The sequence below is a fragment of the Falco cherrug genome, chromosome 5 (genome assembly GCF_023634085.1).
Source record: "Falco cherrug isolate bFalChe1 chromosome 5, bFalChe1.pri, whole genome shotgun sequence".
Taxonomy (NCBI): Eukaryota; Metazoa; Chordata; class Aves; order Falconiformes; family Falconidae; genus Falco; species Falco cherrug.
In genome coordinates, this window is record NC_073701.1 from 25323267 (window position 1) to 25337395 (window position 14129).

Sequence of the window (14129 nt, forward strand, 5' to 3'; positions counted from 1 at the left end):
CCACAGCACGTAAGTGATTTTGGCAAGGTCTTAGGGGTGAAGCTGGGAATGCATGAGGGAATTCCGGGAGAAATGGACATGCACTGGTAACACACCCAGGATGCTTCCAGCAGTTAAGAGAAGAGCCCAAAGTCCTTTTTCCACCCAACAGAAACCCTAGCAGACAAGGACTGCAAAGCCACATAGTTGAGGAGACATCATTCAAGGATGCAGTCACATACATTTTTTAAAACTTAGCCTACTATAAATGACAAAAGATACATGTAGTGACTACCACTTGTAGTAAATAATGACTGCAGACTCTGTCCAGGTCCCTCCCATACAGACCATCATCCCATCTACCAGAGACAACCACTTCTGCTGCAAGCCCTCAGGTGCACTGCCCAGTGTCTCCATTCATCCATGCTACCTGCATTTGCTGCTCCAGTGATTTTTGAAGAGTTTCCTAACTGATCTTGTCGCAGAGGAGCAAAGAGTAGGAAATTCACGGTGAGACTGCAGCTGGCATAGAAATAGCAGCATGTTCCATCACTGAAGCTACCCAGTGAGCCTGATGTGTTCTGGGATGTGAGAGGCTGCCTGTGCTTGCAGAAGCATCAGCAAAGGACAAGATGGTGGTGATAAGGGTATAGTGTTGAGTCTTTACTCCAGAAATCCAGTGGTCATCAAGGTTAAGCCTCCCCAGCTGAAGCAGGGTGGGAGAAATGCTTTCCACAGGAACAGCAGGAGAGCAACTGAAAAGATGAAGCTTGCTTGCTCTTCAGCACTTGAGACACAGCTCTGTGTGATACCTTGATCAGGATCTTGAGTGAAGAATGTCCTGTCTACTTAGGGCAAAGGACTGAGGGCTCAGGCTTGTTTCCCATTTCTTCCATAGGATTTTGACATTGTTTTGGACCAGGAAAAGGTCTGGGAGTTATGTTTTTGATGCTTTTTTTTCCAGTTGGCTATGATAAAAGCTGTGCACTACTTCTGTCAACACTCACACATAAACCAGTTCTAATACCTGACATGAAGTCACTTGAGTTATGAGTGGGCATTTCAGACAATTCTTGGTAAAGTCAGAAACAGATTAACATTTTACAGCCCTAAACCTTATGGGTTTGCTCTCAAACTTTCAGAAATTAATTCTGTTCTTGGACCCCGGTGCTCCCATGACATTTTAGGCCCAGGAGATTTGCTTGTACCAATTTGGAGAGCAATAAAAACTCAAGATTAAAAAAGAGAACTGATTTCACCTTTAAATTGCACAGTTCTGACCAGCAGCTCCATAAATACACTTCTGAGCTCAGTGCTAAAACCCCTTGACAGCAAATCACAGGATGCAAGCACATCTCCCATGTATCCTGGGCACTATTTCCTGTGTTTTACATTTATTCATTACATCCCATTGCCCTTTCCAAGAAATTTAAGTGAAAAATCAGAACCTCAGCTAGCACAAATTGTCAGCTTAAGCCTGCTTAGCATCTGGCCTGAAGAACTTTCAACATTGGAATTTTACGTATTTGAACAAACATGAAGACAAATATCTGAGCACAGCGAGATAAAACAACGGTGTTGGGCTTTGCTGTTAGGGCTGAGTCCTTTACAGTTTTATTTGGAATATTACTTCATTACAGCGGTAGAGCACGATGCTACACAACTGAGTTCAGCAGAGAGCATAATCAAGCCCTAAGACAGCATCACCTCTAGTACAGTAACCAGAGCCTGAGCCATTGACCATCCAAGCTGTCATACTGTTAACAAGATCCCAAACAGTTCCACACCACCCTCCAATAGTTCCCAGGAGTGGTTCAGTGCTGAGCCCAGACCAGGGTTTGGTCACAGAAGCCACCTTGGGCTCAGACACTGTCTCTCAGAGGATACAAACACTTACTTGCAGGTCAATCTATGCCAGTTGGCCTCAGGGCTAGAGAATGGGGACCAGATCCTTTTTTATTTATGAATATGGATGTTGACTAAAGGACTAATGGCCTTATTCAAACTACCCTCTGTTCATGCACACCCACCCCTGTTAATAACAGCTTCCTGGGAATAAAAACAAAGAGTAGAACAAAGTCTTGTGGCTGGATTTACAGAACAGCATAAAACATGACCACGGATGACTAATCAAAGCTACATTTACTCAAAAAGTCTCAAAATGTTTCTGCAAAACTGGCAGATTCACCATTTGCAAACTGGTTTGCTTTTTGCTGTATGTGACCTATTGTTTTAACAAATGGAGACACATATACATTTTTTCCCCTGATTTTTATGTTATCGGGAGGTTTGTGTTGTTTTTCAAGACTTTTGGAATTGGTCCCAATGATTCCCGATGTCTACTTTACTTATTTTGACTGTAAGCAATCTGATGCAAAGATTGTCTCTTCCCCACATGTATTTATTTCTTTGGAAGGGTCAGAAACACATTACCAGGGCAAGAAGGTCTCCTGTTAACCTGGAGTCTCTTCGTGCCACAATAATGATAATACTCAGAAGTCAGGCCTTGCTTTACAAATACTCAGGACACTCTGAGACAGAAGGAATCAGCTGATGGTACATATATGCCTTGCTTTGCAACTTCTCTTAAGAAACAAAGCTCTCTATCTGGACACACACGGAGCTGTATTTTCCTTGCCACCACCATTGATAATGGCAACAGTCTGCAGGCAATATCCTTCTTGCTATGCATCTGATTAGGTAGAAATTCCTCCAGGCTTCACCTAATCAAATGCAAGTGCTGCATTATTTATGAAAGAGAGCTGAATTTCATTAAACTTATTCTACAAGAAGCAGTTCATGTAAAAAATCCATTTCTCCTTTCTTTTAGAAATCAGAATAATTTTCTTTAAAAACCTGTATTCACAGGTAATTATAATAGAAGTCTTGAAACAGCAAAATTACTTTAAAAAAAGGAAACCAACCCATCAAAAGTATATTTTAAATCAGACTGGGATTTCATTTCTAAAGAGAAGACAAGTGGGATGTTTCCTCATTGCAGAATGAATAATTCAAATGATTCCTCCAGTGCTGTATCTGCAATTGTCAGAATAAATTTAAGCAGCTTTTTCTTTAACTGTTACAGGTATACACTGCACAAGAACTCCTGTTACTAATTATCCCCACTTTTTTTAGGCCAGCAAAATTCCCTCTAATACCAATGAACAAAAGCCTTATTGACTTGCACAGTCAAGAGATTCCCAGTTTTACAGGAAGATACCAGGCACAGAACACACTGTCATCAAACTGCTGATGACCATTTATTTTGCTTTTTAATTTAATGCTATTACCTGAAACAACAGTTTAAAAAAAATAATAAATTGAGGGGTTCTGTTTGGCACCATATCTGAACTACAAAACAATTCCAGTGAAAAGAAAAAGGGAGGGAATTTGTTGTCTTGACTACAACATATAATCTACCAAGAATTTTAATTATTTTAATTCAGATCGAGAGAGACCACTTAAACAACTGGCAAGCTCTGCTCACAGTCCTGCCTTTAAACTGCCTTTGGTATGGTGCCAGAGGTATTCAGGGGGCAGAAGGCATTAGTGTGACAACTCCCCACCCACTCTTAAGAGCGTTATGTGGGTTTTGCACAGCCATCGCTATGCGGGGGCAGAGAGTAAGAGGGGATGGGGCCAGACTAACGTGCAATTAGCCTGGAAAACTACACAAATAGCATGGAAAAGGCTGCAATACTGGCTTTCAGGGGTCTGGGCAGCCCCCAACAGCCACCACTTGACAGAAGAGGTTATTGACATTAGTCCAGAGACACCTCTCAGGGACAGCTCTGAGACATCGTGCACCTGGGTGACTTTCCCTGATGCCCCAGCCCAGTGTCCATCCCCCCGCCACCCTCCAAGCATTGATGATAAGCCTGTGGAAAGTGCATTGCCAGTGACTTGAAACATGAGGCCTTAAAGCCACTACAAAAGCTGTAGACAACAATGGCCATCATTAATCTAAAAGCCATGCCATGGCAGCAGCAGCAGAAAGAACAAACATGCCTGCATCATCTTGCACAATATTCAAAGGGGCTCCAAGTATACTAATTTCTGCTAGAAAGAAAAATCAGCAATGGATTCAGCTGGGGAGACCTAACACGCCTCTTTTTTGTTAATGCATCTTTTGATTAAAGCATGCATTCAAACCTAGCGCTCGTGGGGAATGCTCCACCTCTGAAGCAGCTGTGATTAATTACCACTGCTTGCTGCTGCTGTGAAAAAACAGGTTATGTTACCTCTCTTGTGGTAAAAGGAGAAGGGGAGCTGAAGAGCCCTAGGACAAACCTCCTCTCACCAGTCCTCCATACCACAGGACACCTCCCTGCTACCTGCTCTCAGCTCTCCCAGTGCTTACGCGACTGCAACACTCGGCATCCATGAGGCTCACTTCAGCCTGATTAAGTACACAGAGTCAGGCCTTAATTACCCAAGACCAATTACTTGCTGGCAGCATGGCAACTTGTTTTTAAGGCATGTTTTGCCCCATTCCAACACATACCATAATATTTCATTGGCATCATCTTGCCAATAAAAGTAAGAATTTTACATGGATAATGTTTCATCTGTGCCAAATTTTTATACTGCCCATTTTGTATTTACTCCAGTATACCACTTCAAGCCAATTTCCCAATTTTAATATTACATCACACTCATGTATTTACATAAGTTCTCAATAAAGCTATATGTCAGTTTGAATTAAAACTTGACTTGATGTAATTCCAAGACTAGTCATCCTACAGGGAACTGTCCTTCACTGGCAACAACGTGGGCCATGGACTCATGACAGAGTGGCACCTTGTTCTGAGAGAGGCTCTACATCATGTGGAAAAGAGCAGGTCACAGAGCCAGGCCCTATCTCTTTCTCAAAAAGACCTTCAATTTTCAGCATTTGAATTCCTTTTATAGAGGGAGAGATCCTGCAATTTTAAGCAGCAGTTGGTTTTCTCTTGAAGAGTTTTCATAGTTGCATCAATATTTCCCATCCTTCAGCTTGGCAGAAGGTTTGTGGCAGGCTGGGATTTTTTGTATTTTTAAAAAAAAACCAGACTGGAAGTCCTGTTGAAAGTTGAGGGATCTAATGCCTTTGGGTTCCTTTGAAAGCCTCAGGCACAACCTTGCTCACTGAAAGCATGACAAAGCAGCCATACTCCTGGCTGCACACAGCACGGCCTGGCGTTGGGTATTGCATCATGCCCATTTCCACGTACTCAGCTGTGAGGTGGTCCGGCTCAGGACCTCACAAAATGCTGAGAGTAGCACAGGGAGCAATCGCACCCCAGCATGGTGCTGGTCACTCTCAAAGCATCCCTGAGGGCCCCGTTAGGGTCCTCACTGGTGTTACATGGACCAGCTCAGGACCTGATGGAGGTCCTGCTCAAGAAGTCGGGGGGGGGAGGTGTGCCTAATCACCAGTGCCTGCATCTGCTTCAGACACCTGCCCAAGGTGCCCTTCCCCTGCTGCTGCTGAAGGATAGGGGGTCCCCCACAGATGCCTTGGGTACCCCAGCCCACCTCAAATGACCTCTATCTTCTAGTAGGAAGAAGTCACCCACATTTTGGCACTGAGCACCTACAACGTGAGCACTGAGAGACAGTGCTTATCCCTGCCACGCTTCCCATGTGGCCCGGGACAACTCTGTCTCTCAGGGTTACCATGCCCCATCACTACAGTGACAATAACAAAACTCCTCTGCCCTGTACTACAGCCTCTCCACTCATAACACAACCCCACCGCAGTGATGACAGCCTCCAGCTACAGTCAGTGGCCGGCACAGCAGGATCCTGATCTCAGCTGGGATCTCCAGAGGCCAATTTGGTATAAATAGGAAGTGCTGAATTGCAGCCAGGGATCGGTGGAAGGAGGAAAGGTCCTGGCTGTACAGCTTCTTCCCCCACCAGGCAGCCCAGCCGGCAGGAACAGCAGCTCACAGGCACCCTACCACCACCAAACTCTTTCAACAGGGTGAGTCTGATGGGCAGAGCATGGCTGCTGTCCCCTAACATCTAGGGAAACCTCTCCAGGACAGAAATGTGAGAAAAAGGGAAACTGAATTGATTCAATCTGTAAATTGACAAAAGCCCCATGAATTCTTTGACCCTGGCATCCATTAAGAAAAAAACCCCAAACAACATATCCAGAAGCTTGCCATTTAAAAAACAAACCTGTAGCACATTGAACAGTATTACCATTTACGAATTTTCATTACATTTTCAAACTTGGGCAGGAGTAGAAGCTTAGAAGTCAAAGCTGAGGAGAAAAAAAGGATTTCAAGTCAAACAACATTGCAGCTAAATAAAAATAAATAAATAAATAAATAAAACATTTTCTGCTAAACTCACATGTTCCCTGTGGTGCCAAGGCAACATGAGGTTATCAAACTGGGCTGCTTGTTTACATTCTCACATAAAGAATTCATGCAGGATCCATGTAAGTCCTGAAAACCTCAGAAACCACTCAAGCCCAACAAAGGACTAATAATTCATGACATGGCTGACCTACAGATAGCACAAACATACACACCTCCACAGAATCCACAGAAGCCAGAGGGACACCACAGCAAACGGGACCATCGGGTGAGTTCTTCAACCAAACCATTACATGAGGGGATGAAATAACCACATATATCTCATCTAAGCAGATGGGGCGAAATCACACCTGTCATCTCCCAAGGTTCACAGGTGCCAGAGGAAGTTGTACGGCCCCATACTGTCACCCGTGATGACAACTGTCTCTGAGATGCCTGGGGGTTGCCTCAGTCTTTGGTATAAATCCGAGCAGCCCCATTCCAGCACCACTCAAATTGCTTGAAGGGGCCGTTCAAAAGCCTGGGGATCAGCAGAGTGCCTCAACTACTCCTGCCAAGCCTTCACAGAAAGTCTCAAGGTTACCCTTGACAGACGTGCATTGGGAACCAATTTTTCTGCTGACCCTTGGTAAGGACCAGCGAAGGCAAGTCTTTGATGATTTAGCACAACAATAATCAGTGTGACCTGGTCATTCTTTGAGCAAAGTTTTCATAAAGACAAGGACAGAAGACTAGCGAAAAAGAAATGGCTGTGGGAACAAGTAATTAACCCTTGGACTTGTGTTTCTCATTAGCCACTAGTGAAAAATAGACTTGAACACCTGCAAAATACAGCCATAGGTTTCTCTCTATATAGCCCACATAAAATACAAAATAGATGCCTTGTCCCAATAAGACAACAGCTTTGCAGCTTCATTAGAGATGCATTTTCCATTTCCCAGATTGTTAGCATCAGCCCCCTATATGTAAGTAGCCAGAGCAATGATGCAGTGTCTGAGGAAGGCTACAGAGCAGTCATTCTTGTAGCTGATGGGGGCTCTTCTCCAAGAAGATGTGTTAGAAAAGCCAGCAAGTCCCTGAAGGACCTGCACCCACAACAGAAACCATGGTCTAGGAAGGGATCCTGCCTGTAAATACCAGTGTCCAGGGGTCAGTTACACATACATCTGTCCATCCCAGCAGACGCATCAGCTTCCATTGCTGTCAATGCAGTTCCAAGGCACACATGATGCCTCTGCATCAGGGCTCATGGTTACACTTACACCAGTTTAGTTTTTGAGTAAATAACAGCACATGCTTGATTGATATTTGGTTACTAAAAAGCAGAAAAACTAAGCAGAGGTGGAGCACACCCCAAAACAGGCACGGATTAGCACTTCATAGAGAACAGGTTCAAAAATACATTACACTAGCTGAAGTAATTTGGCCATCATCCCATGCACTGTGTTGTAAAGGCCATTAAGTCTCCAATTCAAATTACCAGGCAGGCCTTTCAGCCATCAATTACTATTAAATCCCTCAACAATTTTGTCTAGCTTCAGGACAGCCACCATATACATACACAAGAGCACCAATTACCCCAAAAGCCTATTGTCGAAGTGTGATTCAGACGAACATGGTGCAAAGATGTTTCCGACTGCTTGGACGTGATCTGCCCCAGTAACACAGAGTATTATGTGAAGTCTCTATGAAGCTGTTTCTTCAAATGCCTAACCAGAGGGCTTGCTCCAAAGGCCTAAGTAACACCAAGTGTCAGAAGGGCACTCACGGTTTCAGGAGCAAATGCAGCCCTGGCAGTCACAGCAAAGCAGCACTACACATTTTTGACTCACTGTAAAAACAGGCTAACAAATGGTGCTGGTATTTTAATTCTTTCCAGAAATAAATCACAGATGGTATCCAAGGCCACCTGCAGTCCATGCTGAGAGGCATTTTCAAGGCACACACAGAGACACACACACACAAAGGGCTGTATGAACACAATTTTTTTACTGCACGAAGAGTGCAATTTAACTGAATTTAAACAACCCCGAGTTCTGTTGATTTAAGATATATAAAAACCCAGTGGGAAGGTGTGTGGGAAAGCTTAGCAAGAAACCTGAGTCTCCCTTACAGCATTAGGGCTTTATTTCTAAAGTGGAGTGAGGAAAAAGAGCAGCCTCACTTGCTCCTTTTCTACCCATTTCAGCGATGTTATGAACCAATTTTATTCCCTCGGTGAGGGCTATGGATATGGTACCTAAACAGCTTCCTCCTCCCTCCTCCTCCATCTAGCCTGCTTTTGAGTACCAAGTATACATAAGCATGATCTCATGACAGTTCTTGATGCTACAAACAAGCATTCCCAGTTTCCATGCTGTGAGCAATGCCCTAAGCTGTATTATTTGCAAGCTCTGCAAGAGCCAGACTACACATGCCACAGCACCAAGCATTTTCATACTGGTTCATCTGCCTTCTGGCCCACTCTCTCCTCCCTCTCAAGGCTGAGCACCAGAGCAGCTCCCTGAGCCACAAGGAAAGCCATCCTGAGAGTTCCTGCTTGCTGCCCAGAAGCTCTCCTCTCTGGAAGACACCACAAGAGAGAAGGGAGGTTTCTGCATGGCAGGCTGGTCCCCTTCCTGCTCTGGTCAGCTGCATTTGGCAAAGAAAATCCAAGGGGAGCTTGCGACTATGAACCTGTTGATGTGCAGGCACACTGCAGATGTGTGTGCACTCTCACGTACACACACTAGTGCATTTACGTACATAAACTCACAGTATTACATATATGGTGGATATTTCCTGCAGGACTCTACTATCAGGTATTACACTGACAGTAAGAGTCAGTTCACACACTTGCCCATGCCTCCCTTGGGAGACAGCAGCACTCCAGAGAGCAGCTCCAGGTTGCCGTGCAGTCCCTGATGCTTGCAGGGACGGCCTGAGTCTCTCTCTCTCCTCCCTTGGCCTTACTGTCTGTATTTTTTCTTTCAGCACTCTTCCTTCTTTAGTCCCCTAATCCCAGTTCATTTCTGTGACTTTCATCCAGAAAAAAGCAGTTATGAAGAAATAATTCATTTATGATTTGATCATTTTGTATCATTTAATGGTCAAAGTATCTGCCTTCACACAAAGACAACTTTCTCCCCTACTATTAACTTAAACACAATACTCTACTGACATTTCTTAACTAAGGGCAAATCTGTATGTTTTTATATCCAAAAGTACAAACATGAATTTTTAATGTTGACCTTTTGCCAGACACAGAAATGTAGCTTGAATAGCACAGAACTATTATTAGCCTGTTTATTCACCCAACGCCAGTAAGAAACCCAGCAACCTCCTTCAGCCCCACTTGCTGTCGCCCACATTGATCTACCATCCATGGTTAGCATGGCCCTGGCAATGAACACGGAGACAGATGGTAAGAAAATGCTGCTTTGGGAATTAAAATTTTGAATTAACGCAATTGTAGCAGGGAAGGTGAATCCCCCCCTTCCCCCTTCCATTGTTAGAAAGGTTACTAAAACTGTAACAAATGTTCATCAAATGGGTTTTAAGGCTTTACTGTTTTTCTCTCTCTGCACGTCAGCTCATGTGTGTTCCTGAGGAGCGAAAAAACAGTCTCAACAGCAACATCAAGCAAACAAGGCTGGGGAGAAGTAGGACAAAAGCTTGGTAGCTATCAACAATAGCAAAAATATCTTCATTACCACATGAGAGTTGTTCTTCATATTTGCATGAGGTTGCATGACCTCATATTCTCACTCACAAGCTTGAGAGTGATGAGACAAATATTATTTCAGATAAGATCAGCTCTGTTTGATCTCCAGGAGCAGGGCGTCTCTGAAATTCCTAGCAGCAGCTGCAAATCTGCAGCAGAAGCGGCAGCAAGAATGTTAAGGCCAGCTTTCAGAGTAGCCATGGTCAACCCACATCTCAGAGTATTTCTGGCCTTTATTTTAACACCAAAAAACCCCCAAGTATCTCCTGGGGTCACTACCGTGTGTCAGGCAAAGCAGTCTAATCCAGCAGCGTGTTTGTGTTGTTTTACTGAAGGCAAGCTGAAAGGTTTATAAGCCACTGCTACAACTGTAGAACACCAGCTGTCCATCGGGGCTGCTTTATGGATAACTCATCTTGCATCCCCAAAGGGCTCTCCATTCCCCTTTTAGGAACCCAACATACAGGAGGAGCTTTTCCAACGTACACAGAATGTTTTTTCTTTTCATTCTTCCCCTCTCCAATTCCAGTGTTGTTCTTCATTTTTGCATTTCATTTCCGTTTTCATTTCCCCTGCTTTTGGACAGCATAATTAGATTGCACTAATTACCTAAGCCTGGCTCCATCAGGGTGTTGTGTCACTGGCCCCTGGGCTGGGGTGAGGAATCAGTTTTTTGACAGACCACCTGCAATGGCATCAACAGGTGGCTGTCAGGATCAATCGCCAAGTTTGCCTTGGAAACCTGCCCTGCAGTTTCACTGTCAGAGAAAACACATTCTTCTCCCCCACCTATCTGTCCTGAAGTTAACAGAGATACACCAACATGTGCCAGCAGAGGATCCCGCCTGCCTTGGAAAGTGGGAATGGGAGCAATCCATTAAAGCACCAGGGATGAATTTTCCCAGGATTTAGTCTCAATTGCTATTATTTCACTATGTAACCTGTGTGCACTTCAACATCTTTTCCCACACTATAGCTACAACCTCACCTGCCTGTTCCCCAGGAGCAATGCTTTGCTAAATAGCTACATGGCAACCGACGCTTCTGGCAGAGCAGCGGCACGTGGATATGCATCATTACGTTCGTGGAATGGTAATTGCCAGCAGTTCAAGCCGTTGACTGCACACTGACAGGATCACTTTTGTTTAGCAAACAGTTAAACTCAAGTCACCAGAGACCAAGCAGACCTACACTGTAATTTGGCACAAGCTTTAGAAGTGAGCTGGAACAGCGCATCACCCATGTGCCTCAGACGGAGCTGGCATGAGGCAATGCCGCTCTCCCTCTCCTACTTCCCAGGAGCTCCCAGGTGGTGGCAGAGGCATTTTGCATCCTTATTGACTCCATTTCCTTATTAATTGTCTTATTGATCTGCTCACTGCACACTAGGCGGATATGATACTTTGATCTTCCATACCTCTAACGGTGCTGCCACTGGATTACGAAGCCTGTTGAGCAGCTTGTACTTTCTGTAATCTGTGGAGTGTAGATCCACCTGGACTCACCTGGAGAGAGGACACCCAGTGAGGGGTACCTGGGGGAAAGCAGGGAAGCTTGTTGTGTTAGCACCTGAGCTGCTGGTCTGCCTACTCTCTGACAAGGAAATTCACGCAGCGAGTAGCAATTCAGCTTCCCAGCTGTTCTTCCATTTTCAGGTCAGCCCAGTGGCCAAAAATACTCTGAACCATCAAAACGTGGTCAGGACACTACAGCTACTACATCCTTCTCTCTAATTGTAGAGTAATCGGTCTACAATCAGAGAAGCAACTGCACAGCAGGAGTCAGTGAGGATGGATAAACAGCTTGGACATGAACTCTCTTCTTATCCGTAATACCAGTCTAGAGTCTTCCACTATATCCACCATCATGTTGCCTGTCCCACATCCATCACTTTCTCCACTGCTTCAACACAGCTATCACGTGTAGGCACCTAGTGGAGGCTGCAAGACCTGCACACAACCCCAGCCATTTCAGAAGGGTACGTCTGAGGGGAAAACACGGAATGTAATTCTCAACAGGAGAACACGCTATACTTTCTACTTACACTGTTTTATTGCTTATTACACAGGCCCCAGATAATTTCCCTGTGACAGGGGTGGGAAGAAGGGGTAAAAATAAGGGAAGTGTAAGTGCAGAGAGATGAGGTGACAGGACCAAGTAATGCAGCTTCCCAATGATGGAGCCAGCAGGAGACTCCCAACTCCTGGTCCGCACGGCCGCGTCAGATAGTGAATGTGCAAGGTGGGGACAAGGCCTTGCTTTTCAAAAGTGCCAACTAATCCTGAAGCTACTGAAGCAAGTAGAGCACTAGCACTGGTGCCACTGAGACACCAAGTGCATACAGAAAAGCGTGGTTGGTTCTGTGTGGCTCCAAGCCCTGACAAGGCTTCGGATGCTCTATAAAGAGTACCACACCAGCACAAACCATGCAATCTAATAAAGTTGAGGAAATGTTTGCAATCAGTTCTCAAAACAGAACCTTTCATAATAGAAATACTGCAGAGCAGAAGACAGAATTATAATTATAATAAATGGGTGCTGCTGAGTTAGAGAAGAGCAAAATCTTTTGTCCGCAAATCCCATTTACACAAGCAGAGGCAATGTTGGTAGGAGCAGTTCAGTTACTCTCTGTACTAGCACATACACTGCAGGGCTTGGATAATTTTTCTTAGTCCCTCTTCTTTTTAAATTGCAACAGGCTTTTCTGGTAAGTTGGAGAAAGTTCAGAGACTAGCTACAAGAATGACTGAAGGAGTGCAAAACCTCACATAACACTGAAAACGGTGGCTGCTACATCAGTGGGTTGTATCAAGCAACAGGTTAAGGAAGAAGTTGATCACTATGGAAAACAGACTTCTGGTAATGGAATCTTCAGTGTGGCACTTAAAGGTATAAACAAATCCAATGACTGGAAGCTGATGTTAAACAAATCAGACTAAAAATAAAGGACATTTTCAACAGCCAAAGTAATTAACCTTCAGTACAATTTATTGATGGTTGTGCTAGATTTTCCGTTCCTGGAAACATTAAAAAATAGGATGGAGGGTTTTCTAAATTACTTCCTAAATGCTCAGCATTGTAAAGCAGAACAGGATGCTGCTCAAAAAAGCTAAAAATCACCTTCACCCAGGTTCAGGCCCTTCTCAGTGACAATGAAATCCTGTTCTCTCAGCTTAACCTGGGTGAGTTAGGAGCCCTTGGAGAGCCTTTGTTATAACCCCGTCAGCTGGCCAGAAGACAAAAGAGAAATGTAATTTCTGGAGTTTCCTGCCACACCACATATTGAGAAAGAACATTTCTTGCACCTCCTGACATGCCCTGTGGAGCTGAGCTCTGCCCTTGCTGTCCATCAGAGCCACTCCTCACCTTGTCTGTCCTTCCCACATATGCTTTTATTCCTGGAGACATTATCTGCGCTCTCCATGTCTGCTTTGCCTTGCCACTCTTCCCACTGCCCTTTTCCCTGCGCTCATTTCCCTGAGTGGCTTGTCCCTTCTGCCAAACCTCCAGGATCAGGGGAGAGGTTTGGGGAACTGGGGTGACCTGCTTGCTGTACCAAGCGCTGCCTGGGCAGCGGGGAGCAGCTGAGGCCCTGGCCAAGCTGCACTAACAGCTCCAGCAGGAGTGGCAAGCGGAGGGATGCTGCTCACAGGGAGTCATCCCTTCCGTGCGTGGTCAGGAAGGTCCTTCAGAGATACCATAGGAGATGTCCCGTATTACAGCGCAGTCCTGGGCCCAGATTTCCATGTATCTATGGACAAGGCGTTTCACCTTCCTGCGTCAGCTTCCCCCTGTACAGAACCCTGTTGTTACTGCACAGCAGCATTTTCAGGATCGATTAGTTTAGTGTTCATGCAAAGCTCTGTGGACAGAAGCCTCAATACAAGTAGTAAGTACTATTGTTATTACTGCGCTTCAGATGGCTACAGCACTGGCATTTTCCAGGCATGCACCATTAACAATTTGCTAAGATAAATGGCCCAGGAACCTGAAAATGCATTTAGGACAACTACCTCCCGCTTACCAGCGTACATTCAGCTGCATAAATGACACCTCATTGCTCAATGTGTAGCTATGGTAACATCTCTATCTCATATATTGAAGTGCGCACGCACACACACACACATATATACACG

General features: G+C 44.8%; 1 protein-coding gene across 2 annotated transcripts in view; it reads right to left on the bottom strand.

The window, feature by feature from the left end:
- Positions 1–14129, bottom strand: part of TMTC1 (transmembrane O-mannosyltransferase targeting cadherins 1) — a 147161-nt gene that overhangs the window by 26133 nt on the left and 106899 nt on the right. The gene's annotated exons all lie outside the window — the stretch shown is intronic.